Source organism: Nothobranchius furzeri, chromosome 19 (assembly GCF_043380555.1).
Source record: "Nothobranchius furzeri strain GRZ-AD chromosome 19, NfurGRZ-RIMD1, whole genome shotgun sequence".
Taxonomy (NCBI): Eukaryota; Metazoa; Chordata; class Actinopteri; order Cyprinodontiformes; family Nothobranchiidae; genus Nothobranchius; species Nothobranchius furzeri.
Window position 1 is genome coordinate 1,682,879 of NC_091759.1, and position 11,890 is coordinate 1,694,768.

Here is an 11,890-nt window from a genome sequence, read left to right on the forward strand (position 1 = left end):
TCCAGGACTCTAGAAGGTGCTATATCAAATACAGGCCATTTACCATTACCATTTATGCCACGCTTCAGACTAGGAAGGTTCTGATTGGATCAGTAACAGCAATGTGTGAGTGGTTTACCTTACGTGTGTCAGTGTGTCTAGTGAACTAGATTAGGTCATTTACTTATTAAAACATATTAATCATAACATTGTTGTTTCACAGATCGCTCAACATTGTATTATTGACTAACAGTTGTTTTGATTAGCTTTATTAAAAATAGAGTGATTTAATAAAGAAGAGTCTTTTAATCTTTCTTCTCTTGCTGGAAAGTAAACAGTTTAGAAGCAAATGCATGCACTTGAGCACTGTCAGAGGCATCTGTGGAAAGAGGTTAAATAACCTTGGTGGAAACAGCTCCTTCATCACGTTACAAGGGGCTGCATGACTTAATTTTTTTTTAAGTCGACAGTCAAGTAATGAAAATCGAGTCGACTTGACTAGTCGTTGATGACGTCATACACCTGAAGTGGTGGGGGGTCGTTTGGTTCGCTGGAGTTTTTGACAATTAAAATTGCGCCCACATTTTCTAAGTTAACGCATCTCTTTTAACGGTAGTTTCTGCATCCTTCGTCAGCCCCCTCCCCCTGTGCAGCGGCCGCAAACTCACTGATGCGCCTGCAGTCTCTCAGAGTTCCTGCTGCTCTAAACATTAAAATAATTATTTCATTTTCTGTTCCTCACTTCTGATTACCTTCAATGGTGTCTGTTTGTTGCAACCACCAGGTACAAAAACTAACTTGTTTTTATTGGACTATTTTTCTGTCCTGCCTGTTTATTATCTTCCTGCATCTCCTCTCAATCCTAAAGAAAAACTGCTACCTGGGTTCATATATATTCACAGTTACCTTTGAACCGCTGTTCTAAAAGATCTACCGACCGCATAAACAGCGGAGTGTGCGCTGCTCGCCGGCTGCATCAGTGAGGTGCGTCACCATGCGCCCCGCTCCACAGCAGTGAAAAGCATCAGGCACAAATAAAAGACAGAAAACATGAAAGGAAATGAGCCGACATGAACAATCGCGTGTTGAATTAGTTTTTGAGGTGGCGACACCTGATTTGATCATGTTACTGTGGCCGTGCTCAGGACGCAGATGTCTGGAGCACGTCAACAATCAGAGCTTTGCATGCGCAAGCTGGTTAAGGTTAGGATGGGGGTGAGGGGAAGGTTAAATTGCAAGAGGGTAAAGGTCACAATTTGGTTAAATGTCCGTTTTACGGCGGGTGTCAGTACCGACGCTCTGGCACAGCGCGTTGCCTCCCGATGCGCAGGAGCTTGTCACCTGCTGTCTTTTCCGAGGACTGCATCTTGTCAGTCATTATCACGTGACAGCGACTAGTCAATAACGGGCATAAAAAGTCACTACAGAGCAGTGAAGTCGACTAGTTCTTAAAACCCCTACAGCTCACAATTATAAATCTGTGCAGAACAGGATCTTGTGGCAGTGACCAAATTACACTTAAATAGCAGTTTTATGACATCAAACGAGGGCCTGAGGGTGGAGCATCTGGTAGCACAGTTGTCATGCAAAGAGAAGGTCGCTGGATTCAGTCCCAGGACTGGTGTCTCTGTGTAGATTTTAGGATATTCTCATGGAATATGCAGTAACAGATGATGGTGACTATTGTGACCCAGAAATTGGAAAGTGGTGCTGGTGAAGGTTCTCAGTCATCCAGGTCATGGTAATCCAAAGGGTTCAAATGAAGTAAACTGAACTTCTTTTGTTTTCTTGATGATGTTTTGCTTCTCATCCAAGGAGTTTTGTCAATTCTGACTGGAATATGGGAGAGTTGAGCTTATAAACTGTAGCTGTCTGTTGTTTAACAAGCTGAAACTACTTATGAATACCCCTCCTCCCTACCTCACAAGTTTAAAAACAACCATTCCAACACCATAGAACATAACGATATCAATGGCTCCTCTGGATTGAAAGTGGTTGTTGCAGTAAATATTGAATTTCTATGACAGAGGAATACCATTTGTTTTTCCTGCTTTAAACATGTTGACCCTTTACCAAAAAGCATAAATCATCTTTCTTACTTTGTTTACTCCTTTTATACTGTTGGAAATTAAAATCTTACAAAATTCTAACAATAATTTCTTGCTGAATTTCTCCTCTCCTATCCAAGAAGCTTATAAACTCCGTACCATTAAATAAAGAACATTAATATGGATCTAGCTGCTGTTCAATTCCCTTCCCTAAAGCCACTGCAACGCTCCGTCCTCTGACTGTCGGCCAAAAGCTTGTGAGTTTTCCAAACCCGTCTGCCAGATTCCTACAGAGAGTTGACACGTCACACCCATACAGGCTTTTCTGCTTGGGCTTCCTGTGGTCCTCGCCAACAAAATAAGCAGCATCCTTCTTATGAATTCTCTTTAAAAATGCCCTTGAGTCTTTATCTTATGCTTCTAATTGGTGTAAACAAAACCCATGCAACGAAGAAGCCTTTTAGCTGGATGTAAACCCTGACCTTTTAGTTTTGGCAAGAAAAAAGCAACAAAACCTTTTCTTTTGTGCAATTTTTTCCATTTGGGACAAAGAGAGTGACATAATTTATTATTTTAGAGCTTATAATGTGTATAAATATTATTAAAATGTAATGTAAACACTTAAAACATTGCAGGTTTTGTGTCCTGAAGCATACTTTTTGTCCCCCACTTCCTTCCTGTTCAGCAACATCAGCAGGACACGAAACAGAAAATCAGATGCGGAGTTATGGTCACAACCAAAACCCCCGGCGGATTCTGGTTTTGGCTATTTTTATACATTGGCAGCCATATTGAATTCCGAGGGTGGAATCCAGTAAAAATCTCCAATCTAATAAGTCAGAATTTGGAATTTGGAGTTTGTTTTTTGCCTTATATAACTGAGGAAGAACCAGCATGTTGTACCTTTGGTAACTTTGATTAAAATCCATGCAGCATCTCAACATTGGCGCTACTATTCTGCAGCAGAGTCATATCAGCCAGGTGGTTGAGTCCCACTGTGAATCCATGTTTCCCCTCCAACGCCTCCTGGTTGTGTTCCAGCACCAGGAGCCGGGTTTTCTCCCACACTGCTCTCCCGAAGACCAGCTCCGTCTGAAAGAAGCATCTTGAGTTTGTACAGGAGACAACAGGAACGAGCGCCTCTTTTTCTGAAGCCGCACCTGATTATCGTAAACTTTGTTGTGTTGACCTTTCCACTCATCCCACATCCTGCTAGTGGCGGGAGAAGAACCAGCTAGGATCAGGAAGGTCAAAGGAAACGTGATGTAGAAGACGTCCATTCTAGAAAAAACTGAACAAAGCAAATACTTCTGAAGCAGATTAGACTCTTTGGATAATTATTCCTCTACAACCTTAGGAGGGTCCTGGAGGGTGAGTGGGAGTTCGCCTGACTAATCTACATGTGTTTTGTGGATTTGGAGAAGGCGTTCGACCGCATCCCTTGGAGGACCCTGTGGGGGGGGGGGGGGGGGGGGGGGGGTCCCTCTCTGCCCGGTGCCAGAGCTTGGTCCACATTACCGGCATTAAGTCAGGCTCATCAGTGAAAGCTGGACTTTGCCAAGGGTGCCCTTTGTCACCGATTCTGTTCATAACTATTATGGACAGGATTTCTAGTTGCAGCCAAGGTGTTGAGGGGATCAGTTTTGGTGGCCTGAGGATCGAGTCTCTGCTTTATGCTGATTACTCCTGTTGGCTTCATCAGAACGTGATCTCCAGTTCTCACTGGAGCGGTTCACAGCCGAGTGTGAAGCAGCTGGGATGAGAATCAGCTTCTCTAAATCCAAGACCATGGTCTTGAGTCAGAAAAGCGTAGAATGCCTTCTCCGGGTCAGGGATGAGGTCCTGCCTCAAGTGGACGAGTTTAAGTATCTCAGGGTTTTGTACACGAGTGAGGGAAAACTGGAGCGTGAGATCGACAGCCAGATTGGTGCTGCGACTGTTGTACCGGTTTATCGTGGTGAAGATTCACCTGTAAGAATTTATTATACATATTATTTAATGAACCATAAGACATGAGATTCCATAATAAATATGAAATCAATCTTATGGATCTTTGGGTACTTTTAACCAGAAGATTGGAACTTTTTGTTGCAGGGATTATGCAACAACTTCGTATTAACTCAGAGACAAAAGAAAGAGTCAAGTTTTAAAAGTTTAAAGATTTATTACTAAACAAATTTAAACTAGACTAACTTTAACACTAAATGTATGGTGTAACTAAGGTGAATTGAGATGGAGAATGGTGTAATGTGGAATGTTCAGAGCCAGCAAATCCGGAGAAACGATTAGTTCTGGTGGGAGTGAAGGTGATGTCTTCGCGCTAAGCTTTGATTTGGAGATTCATAAACACAGAAGACGCCATTTTGTCGGCCTACGTACCCTTTCGGAAGTCCCTGTTAGATCAGGAATGTCAAGGTCTAGCTTGACCCTCTCTGGAACCGAAGCCGGTAGGAAAAGCAGCGGCTGCCGACCAGACCAGTCTTTGAGATACTTCCGGGTCACAACAGTTTTGTTGGCATCTAGCGAGACCCAAAATGGGGTCGTGATGGTTCAGCTTTTATTCTGAAAGGAACCGTTGCAGCAGTTGGAACAGCAGCAGATTTTTCCAGCTTGTCGTTGGATTTTTCGGCTGAAGAGGAAAGTTACGGATTGGCCACTCCGACAACTTCTCTAGAAAGCTTTGAACTGGCGTTAAAGATGACGTGGGCATAGTTTTATAATTCGGATGTTTTGATTTATGGTGAGAAGGTGACAGATTTACCAAGCACTGCCAAAACCACGCCTCCGTCAGATCTGGCAGATTCTGATTGGATCAGTAAAAACAATGTGTGATGTGGCTTAACCTTACGTGTAATCAGTCTCTAGTGGAAACATTTAAAGTTATATTACTTATTATATTCTGTAGGATTATAATATCAAGTAACGAATATTTTCATTTCACAGATTGGTTCACATTTTATTATTGACTAACAGTTTGTTTGATTAGCTTATTAAAAATAGAGTTCTTTGATTTATTAAAAAGAACGAGTCCTTTGTCTTCATTCTTGCGCTGGAATGGAAAACAGTTTAGAAGCAGATGCATGAGACCTTGAACAATATCTCATGCAGATTAGTTCTTGCTGAGGAGAGAGGGGAAATGACTTTTAGGTGGAAAACAGTCATTTCATTCCGTTACACACCGGTCGATCTATGTTCCTGTGAGAAGCTCGGTCATTCGGGAGGGGCTCGTAGTAGACCCGCTGCTCCTCCACATTGAGAAGAGCCGGTTGAGGTAGCTCAGGCATCTAGTTAGGATGCCTCCCTGGTGAGGTTTTCCGGGCACGTCCAACTGAGAGGAGACCCAAGGGAAGACCCGGGACACGCTGGAGGGACTATGTCTCTCAACTGGCCAGGGAACGCCTTGGATTCCCCTGGAGGAGCTGGCCCAAGTGGCTGGGGAGAGGGAAGTCTTGGCCTCGCTGCCTAGGCTACTGTCCCCATGACCCAACCCCGGATAAGTGGAAGAAAATGAATGGATGTTTAAATCCAGGGTTAATGTTAGCCCACATGTGTATACATATTACACTTAAAAAAAAAAGAGTTAAAGAGCGCTTAGAAACCTAAAAAATACACATCAAATACAACAAAATCAAATCAGAATGAAAAAAAAAACATCTCAGTACAAACTTCTTCTCAGTTTGTTGATATAAAACACTTTCCCCCCAGTAACAGACCATCATTCTGTCATACATGTAGTCATGTGCACTAGCTCAAGTTTTTAGCATCAGAACTAATAATAAACGTCACGTTTAAAAGGGAAGTTCAGCCGTGTTTCACTAGCCTCTTGCATTCATCCAATCACAAAGTTTAATGAGCGAACACTGTAAAGCATCGATGTGAAGACTGGCTCCAGACCCACCTTAATGCTGGATAATCAGCAGTGGTGCAGAAGATTGATCTACGAAGACGGCACCTTAGTTTTAATCACATTCGCCCTCTTTTTATAAACCTTGTTGAAACCTGTTTTCCCTCTGCATCTGCTCTGTGGTCAGTCATGTGAAGTCAATCTACCAGCAGCTGCAGCAGCCCAGAAATATCCCAGCAGTGGTGCTGATAAAAAAGTCCCTCAAATCCAGCCATCTTTTGTGGATATTCTTGAGAACGAGGTCTAGCAAAGAATGTGGACCAAAGAAAATGTTTTCAATTGTTTTCTCTCAGATTTGTGTGGCTTACTTTTGAACTTTAAAGAGGAATTAGAAGTTATTGGGTGCTGTTGGGTCTGGTGCCCTCAGCTGGTGGGTGTAGCATACTGCAACTTAACTCAACAGTAACAGTACAGAACTGAACTTTGGTTAAATTTCTGTCATTTTTAAATCACATTTTAGGTGGGTGGAGATGAGAGCCATTCAGAACTCACAATTAGAGTGATAACAGGTTCGGCAGTGATCTCAATTGTGCTCTAATTTCCCTCTGGGATTAATAAAGTATTTTTGAATTTGACTTCCTAAAGTAAAAGTCTGTAAACTCACAGACTCGTATAATTGTTGAGATGAGTCGTAAGCGTGGAACTTTGGCTGAGATTCAGACTCTGACCCAGAAGGTGGATTCCATCAAGGACAGAGTTGTTGATGGATCAGCACAGAGTGGGATAGATTAATTACGCCATTATTGGATCTAGAGGGGTTGATGACCCACAGAACTCTAAGGCATAGAGGAAATTATCTCTGCCTGTCCCCAAAACAATTCTTATCTGAATCTGGTGCCCTTGAGCCCGTGAGGCTGAAGTAAAAATTTCCCCCTCGGAAGAAATGTGGAATGCGTCTGTCGCTATGTTAACTCTTCTCCCTATCCCGGCCTGGGCGGGACTGACCGGTGAAGGCCATGGAACCGTATCTAGGATTCAATATGTTCTCTAACCCATTATCTCCCTCCCCTGTCCAAACGGAGGTGATGAGCGCTGCTTTTGCCGCTGCACGCTCTGAAGTGACAGTCCCAAGACACTTATGTTGTGTATCGTCTGAAAGTCTGTGTGCATTTCTGTCTGAGGTGGCTTTTTATTTTTTGCATTGCAAAGCTGCCCTCTCTGTTGGGGGTAACTCTGAAGTGCCTTTTTCCCCTCCCCCTGACTCTATCCTCATATAAACCCTCTTGATCTATAACGGTAGCTCGACTCAGGTTGTGAATGACCACAGTCACCGATTCTTGTCATGTGTCCATTAGGGTTGTCACGGTAACCGGTGTAGCGGTAAACCCCGGTAAAAAAGTTGACAACAATAATAACTGTCTTGTTTAAAAAAAAAACCTACATTATCTCGGTGGGTTACCGTGGCTGCAGTGTAGGCGCGGGGACCCTTACCAGCCACCGTATCATCTGCTGAAGTTGCCGGCGGCACATGTGCACTTTGTTGTTTACAACCAAAAGTTTCTTGAAGCTAAAGCTGAAATAATGGTCAAAGGAGGAGACGGCAGTGCTCAGGACATTTATTATCCCTCAAAGAAGACAAAGTGGGAAGTACGGGCATCTTTTGGATATCTGAAGAATGCCGAGGGACAGTTGACAGAAGACGGCTATCCTGTTTGCAGCACGTGCAGAAAAAGTGTCTGTGAAAGGCAGCAACGCTTCAAATCTCATGACACATCTGCGTGACCATCACCCACAACTCTACAGTCAACGCAGGGGAAGCTAACGTTAGCGTTTTAGCTAAAAATGCGTGATCCGAGGATTTGGGTTGAGGGAGAATGCAACGAGTCGCTATATAAAGCAGCCGCAGCACCGCTACCTGCATATAAACAGTGTCGCGGACACCCCCATGTTGAAATGACGCTATGCATTACGGGGCTCCCAGGGGCAGATAAGAGTTGGTCTCTCTCCGAGAATAATTATGAATTTAACAATGATTACTGCCTGATGACATTTTCCCACATCTGCAAAGCTCACTGGAAGGACACAAACCGAGGACAATATTTTCCTGATATAGGGTTTATTACTCAAGTAAGGGTAAAAAAAGTATCTGATTAGAAGGCTACTTGAGCACTGATGACATCAAACCGACAAATAAGAAGTTATGGGCAAATATTGGTATTTTAAAGACTAAAGGGAAAAATGTAAACAAATAAACAACATAATTACAAAATAACACATTTTAGACAAAATTTAGACACAAACTGGGGACAATATTTCCTGACATAAAGGGTTTATTTAATTGTGTGAAAATGTAACACGCTTAAAAAAATACCACGATAATACCGAAAACCGTGGTAATTTTGGTCACAATAACCGTGAGGTTAAATTTTCACACCGTGACAACCCTAGTGTCCATGTATGTATGTCTTATCTTGGAATTGTCTGTACTGAAACAATAGAATTTCCCTCTTGGATTAATAAAGTATTTTTGAATTGAATAGAATTGAATTTGTTGTCTGTTAATTTACAAGCTAGTGCTACTTTCTTTCCTCCGGTTGAACAGCTGGATCAACGGTGAAGCTGTGACCATGTTGCTCCTTGTTTGGTTCACTTATCCCTCATGTCCTTTTGTGCTGCCACTCCAGTTTTTACTACGTAATGGAATCTCAGGAAGCCCAGACGCGTCACAGCGGTCACCGCCAACAGGAAGCAGCTATGATGTAACACATCTTATGAGTATGTTGAACTCCGATTGGGCTTCCACGGTTGCAAGTGTTCACCTCTGATCCCCACCCCCCCGTCCCGAATCCCGGTCCTGGACAGATTTGCTGACGGATGCAGGTTCCCTGAGGTTCAGTACCAGATGGTAAGGTTCTGACTCAGCACAATCTCTTGTTCTGTGGTGAATGATCAGCTCTTTCACCTTATTGTCTTTCTTTATTAGCTTTCACTGAAAGATGATTTTATAGCTCTGATTCATTGACTCATTTCACAGATATTACTTTTCTAGGCTAAAAGGTTGAGACCTAAAACTGAATTTTATTTACTCGTGTTTCAGTGGTTACAGATTATTTTCCGCCCCGATTCATTAATCCACCAAAATCTCAGTAAACTTGGTTTGACTCTTTGTAGTTTTGGAGCCTGGCTGGTAGTTAAAACGTTCTTTAAATTATCTATTTAGAATGAAATGTGCAGATCGGGTGTTTTCGTGTTTTTAATAAATGATTGTTTCCTAACACACTTTGATAATGGTAAATGGCCTGTATTTGATATAGCGCCTTCTAGAGTCCTGGAACCCCCCAAGGCGCTTTACAACACAATCAGTCATTCACCCATTCACACACACATTCACACACTGGTGGGGATGAGCTACGATGTAGCCACAGCTGCCCTGGGGCGCACTGACAGAGGCGAGGCTGCCGAGCACTGGCGCCACCGGTCCCTCCGACCACCACCAGCAGGCAAGGGGGGTAAAAGTGTCTTGCCCAAGGACACAACGACAACGACAGACTGAGCCGGGCTCGAACCTGCAACCTTCCGATTACTGGGCGAGCACTTAACTCCTGTGCCACCGTCGCCCAAAAGAAACTAATCATCTATCACTCTTAGAAATAAAAAAGTATCCAATTGCACCATTACGAGTATTGAGGCTTGACATTGGTGGGTAGTAGTGGTACTGTTCTTGTATCTTCAGCTGAAGGTACCATCTGGTAGTGATAAGGTCCCCCTGACTAGAATTTGAGCTCTTAGCTTCCAGTCCAAAAACAATAAATCTTCTGGCATCACCTTAACATTCACTACCATCTACTACTTTGGTATAAAAATAGTCCTTTCAGATCCTCTGTGGTCGTCTTGAGGTCAAATTTTCAACGGTAAAGAGGACATTTGTTCAAATTGTACCCTGGTGGGTTTCTTCCGTACCTTTATTGTTGACAGTGTAAAACCAGAACTTCAGCGTTTAATTAACACAGATTCTGACTACTAATGGTCCAGAGGATATATACTGAAATACTGATACACCAACGTATCGATACATAGATATACTGAAGTACCCTAATACCAATGTATTATTGCTCTTAATTTCCAACATCAATGTAAACCAGTACCAATTTATGCACCCGTCCTATCTTTAAAAAAAAAACTAAATAATTTTAGGTAACTAACTTCCTGTATCTCCTTGTTTGTTTTAACTTGTCAAACAAATAAAAATATCTCATACCCTTCACCTCAGATCTGTCATATTTGGACATTTTGAGTTAGGGGAGAAGTTGCTGAAGACGTTTTTTGTTTAAAATCAAAATCTGCTAATTAACAGTTCTGCCATTAAAAGAGTAAAAACAAATTCCTAATGTCTCCAACACTACATTTTAATGTGAACATGGACTAATCAAAATCCATCTGATTAACTTTTGGAGATAATTAGATTAAAGATGGCCGCCACAGCTAATCGACTTTATGAAAACACGCTTTGAAAACTGTGTTTCTGATACTAATTTAGCATCTGAATTAGTGCCCAAATAAAGTAAATCATAGTAGGGATACCCACAGATTTAAGATGAACTGGAAACTGTATTTAGTTGCTATGACCATCAAGGAAGATGCCAAAATCTTTCAGCAAGAAATATATCTTATATTTATTTTTAATTTCAATTAAGAAAGGATTTAGCTGCAGTGGTTTATAAGGAAGCATTAATACTTTAATCCTAATAAAGTAGCTCAGATGAAAGGAGCAGCTGCTGCCAAACATAAACATTGAGGAATTTCCAGCTGAAACTTGACTTAATCAAGCTTTGCAGAACGTTTGAAAGGATGAACAATCGACTGTTGAAGGTCTCAGAATCCTCCCCTTCAGGTATCTCTGCACGGCTCACCTGCGTCCTGACATCCAGTGCAGCGTGTTGGCACAAGTCCAGCAGCTAGTGCATATGATCCCCCAGCATGCACTGGGCCAGTCCACAGCCGGCTTGTTGTTGTTGCCATGAGGACAGCCGAGCTACGGGGGAACCGAGCTGCAGCATCAAGCTTCCCTCAGAGTTTAGAGTCTCGGGATGGAGGGGCGACGGAGCTTTTCTGTTGCTCTACTTCTGTGTATTTTCTGCTCCTGCATGATCTTTTACGCTTATAATTTATTTGAAAAGTGAATGATCAGAATGACGAGCCCTTCCTTCTGAAGAGAAGGTGAGTCCTTACACTTGTTTGTCTTGTTTCTTTCAAAAAGGACTGCACTTGTTTTCCGTTCGTGTAAATAATCATTGGGTTTGAGTCACTGTTGCAGAAGATACTGCAATTTTACCTCTCAGCATCATATTCCATCCCTAAAATGTCTGCCGCGTAGAGCTGCTGTCATCACAACAGCAGACAGACTCTACTAACAAAAAACCGCCCTGAGATGATTTTATTGTCTGAAACGTGTCGGATCACTTCAACCTGCACGAGAGTTGCCTGGCAGACCTTCTCAGGTGTTCAGGGAAACCACCTGTTCATAATTAGATGCATTAAACAGTTAAGCCAGAGCTGGTAATTCCGCATGTTTAAGAAAACACATAATCCTCCTCTTCAGTGTTAACGAACATGACACTTTTTATCTCTAATCACTGTTTTTCCTGGAAGAAATGAGGAAAATTAGTCAACAAGTCAAGTCTTTCTCTGACATACCGCATTTTCTGTCACGTTGCAAAATGTGAGCTGAGCTGCCAACACTGAGTGTGTGTGTTTGTGTGGGTGGGATGATGGGGGGCAGCACACTAATGTGTAATTTTTCTCTTGGCGGTCACTTCTGCAGTGATTTTCAGCAAGTCACACATTCTATGAAGAGCTGAATCATTGCAGATCTGCAGATTACTTTCTGAGACTCTTGGTTTCCTCTAAAAAAAATTCACATCTCACCCTCCACGCTGGTCTCATCTTTCCAAGCTCAGGTCCTCTACCAGGCAACTGGGAGCTTGAGACTTCTGAGCGGTATCGTAGCTGTTCCTAGAAC

The 11,890-nt window shown here is 42.5% G+C and overlaps 1 protein-coding gene across 4 annotated transcripts in view; it reads left to right on the forward strand.

The window, feature by feature from the left end:
- Nucleotides 1–10,668: 10,668 nt before the first annotated feature.
- The window catches only part of LOC107394667 (leucine-rich repeat and immunoglobulin-like domain-containing nogo receptor-interacting protein 1), a 16,526-nt gene continuing 15,304 nt past the window's right edge, over nt 10,669–11,890 (forward strand). For 3 of the 4 annotated variants that reach the window (XM_070547432.1, XM_070547433.1, XM_070547434.1), the window contains exon 1: nt 10,669–11,088. The gene's annotated coding sequence lies outside the window, so the exon portion shown is untranslated. The remainder of the gene's footprint in view (nt 11,089–11,890) is intronic. The other variant, XM_070547431.1, reaches the window with a different exon arrangement.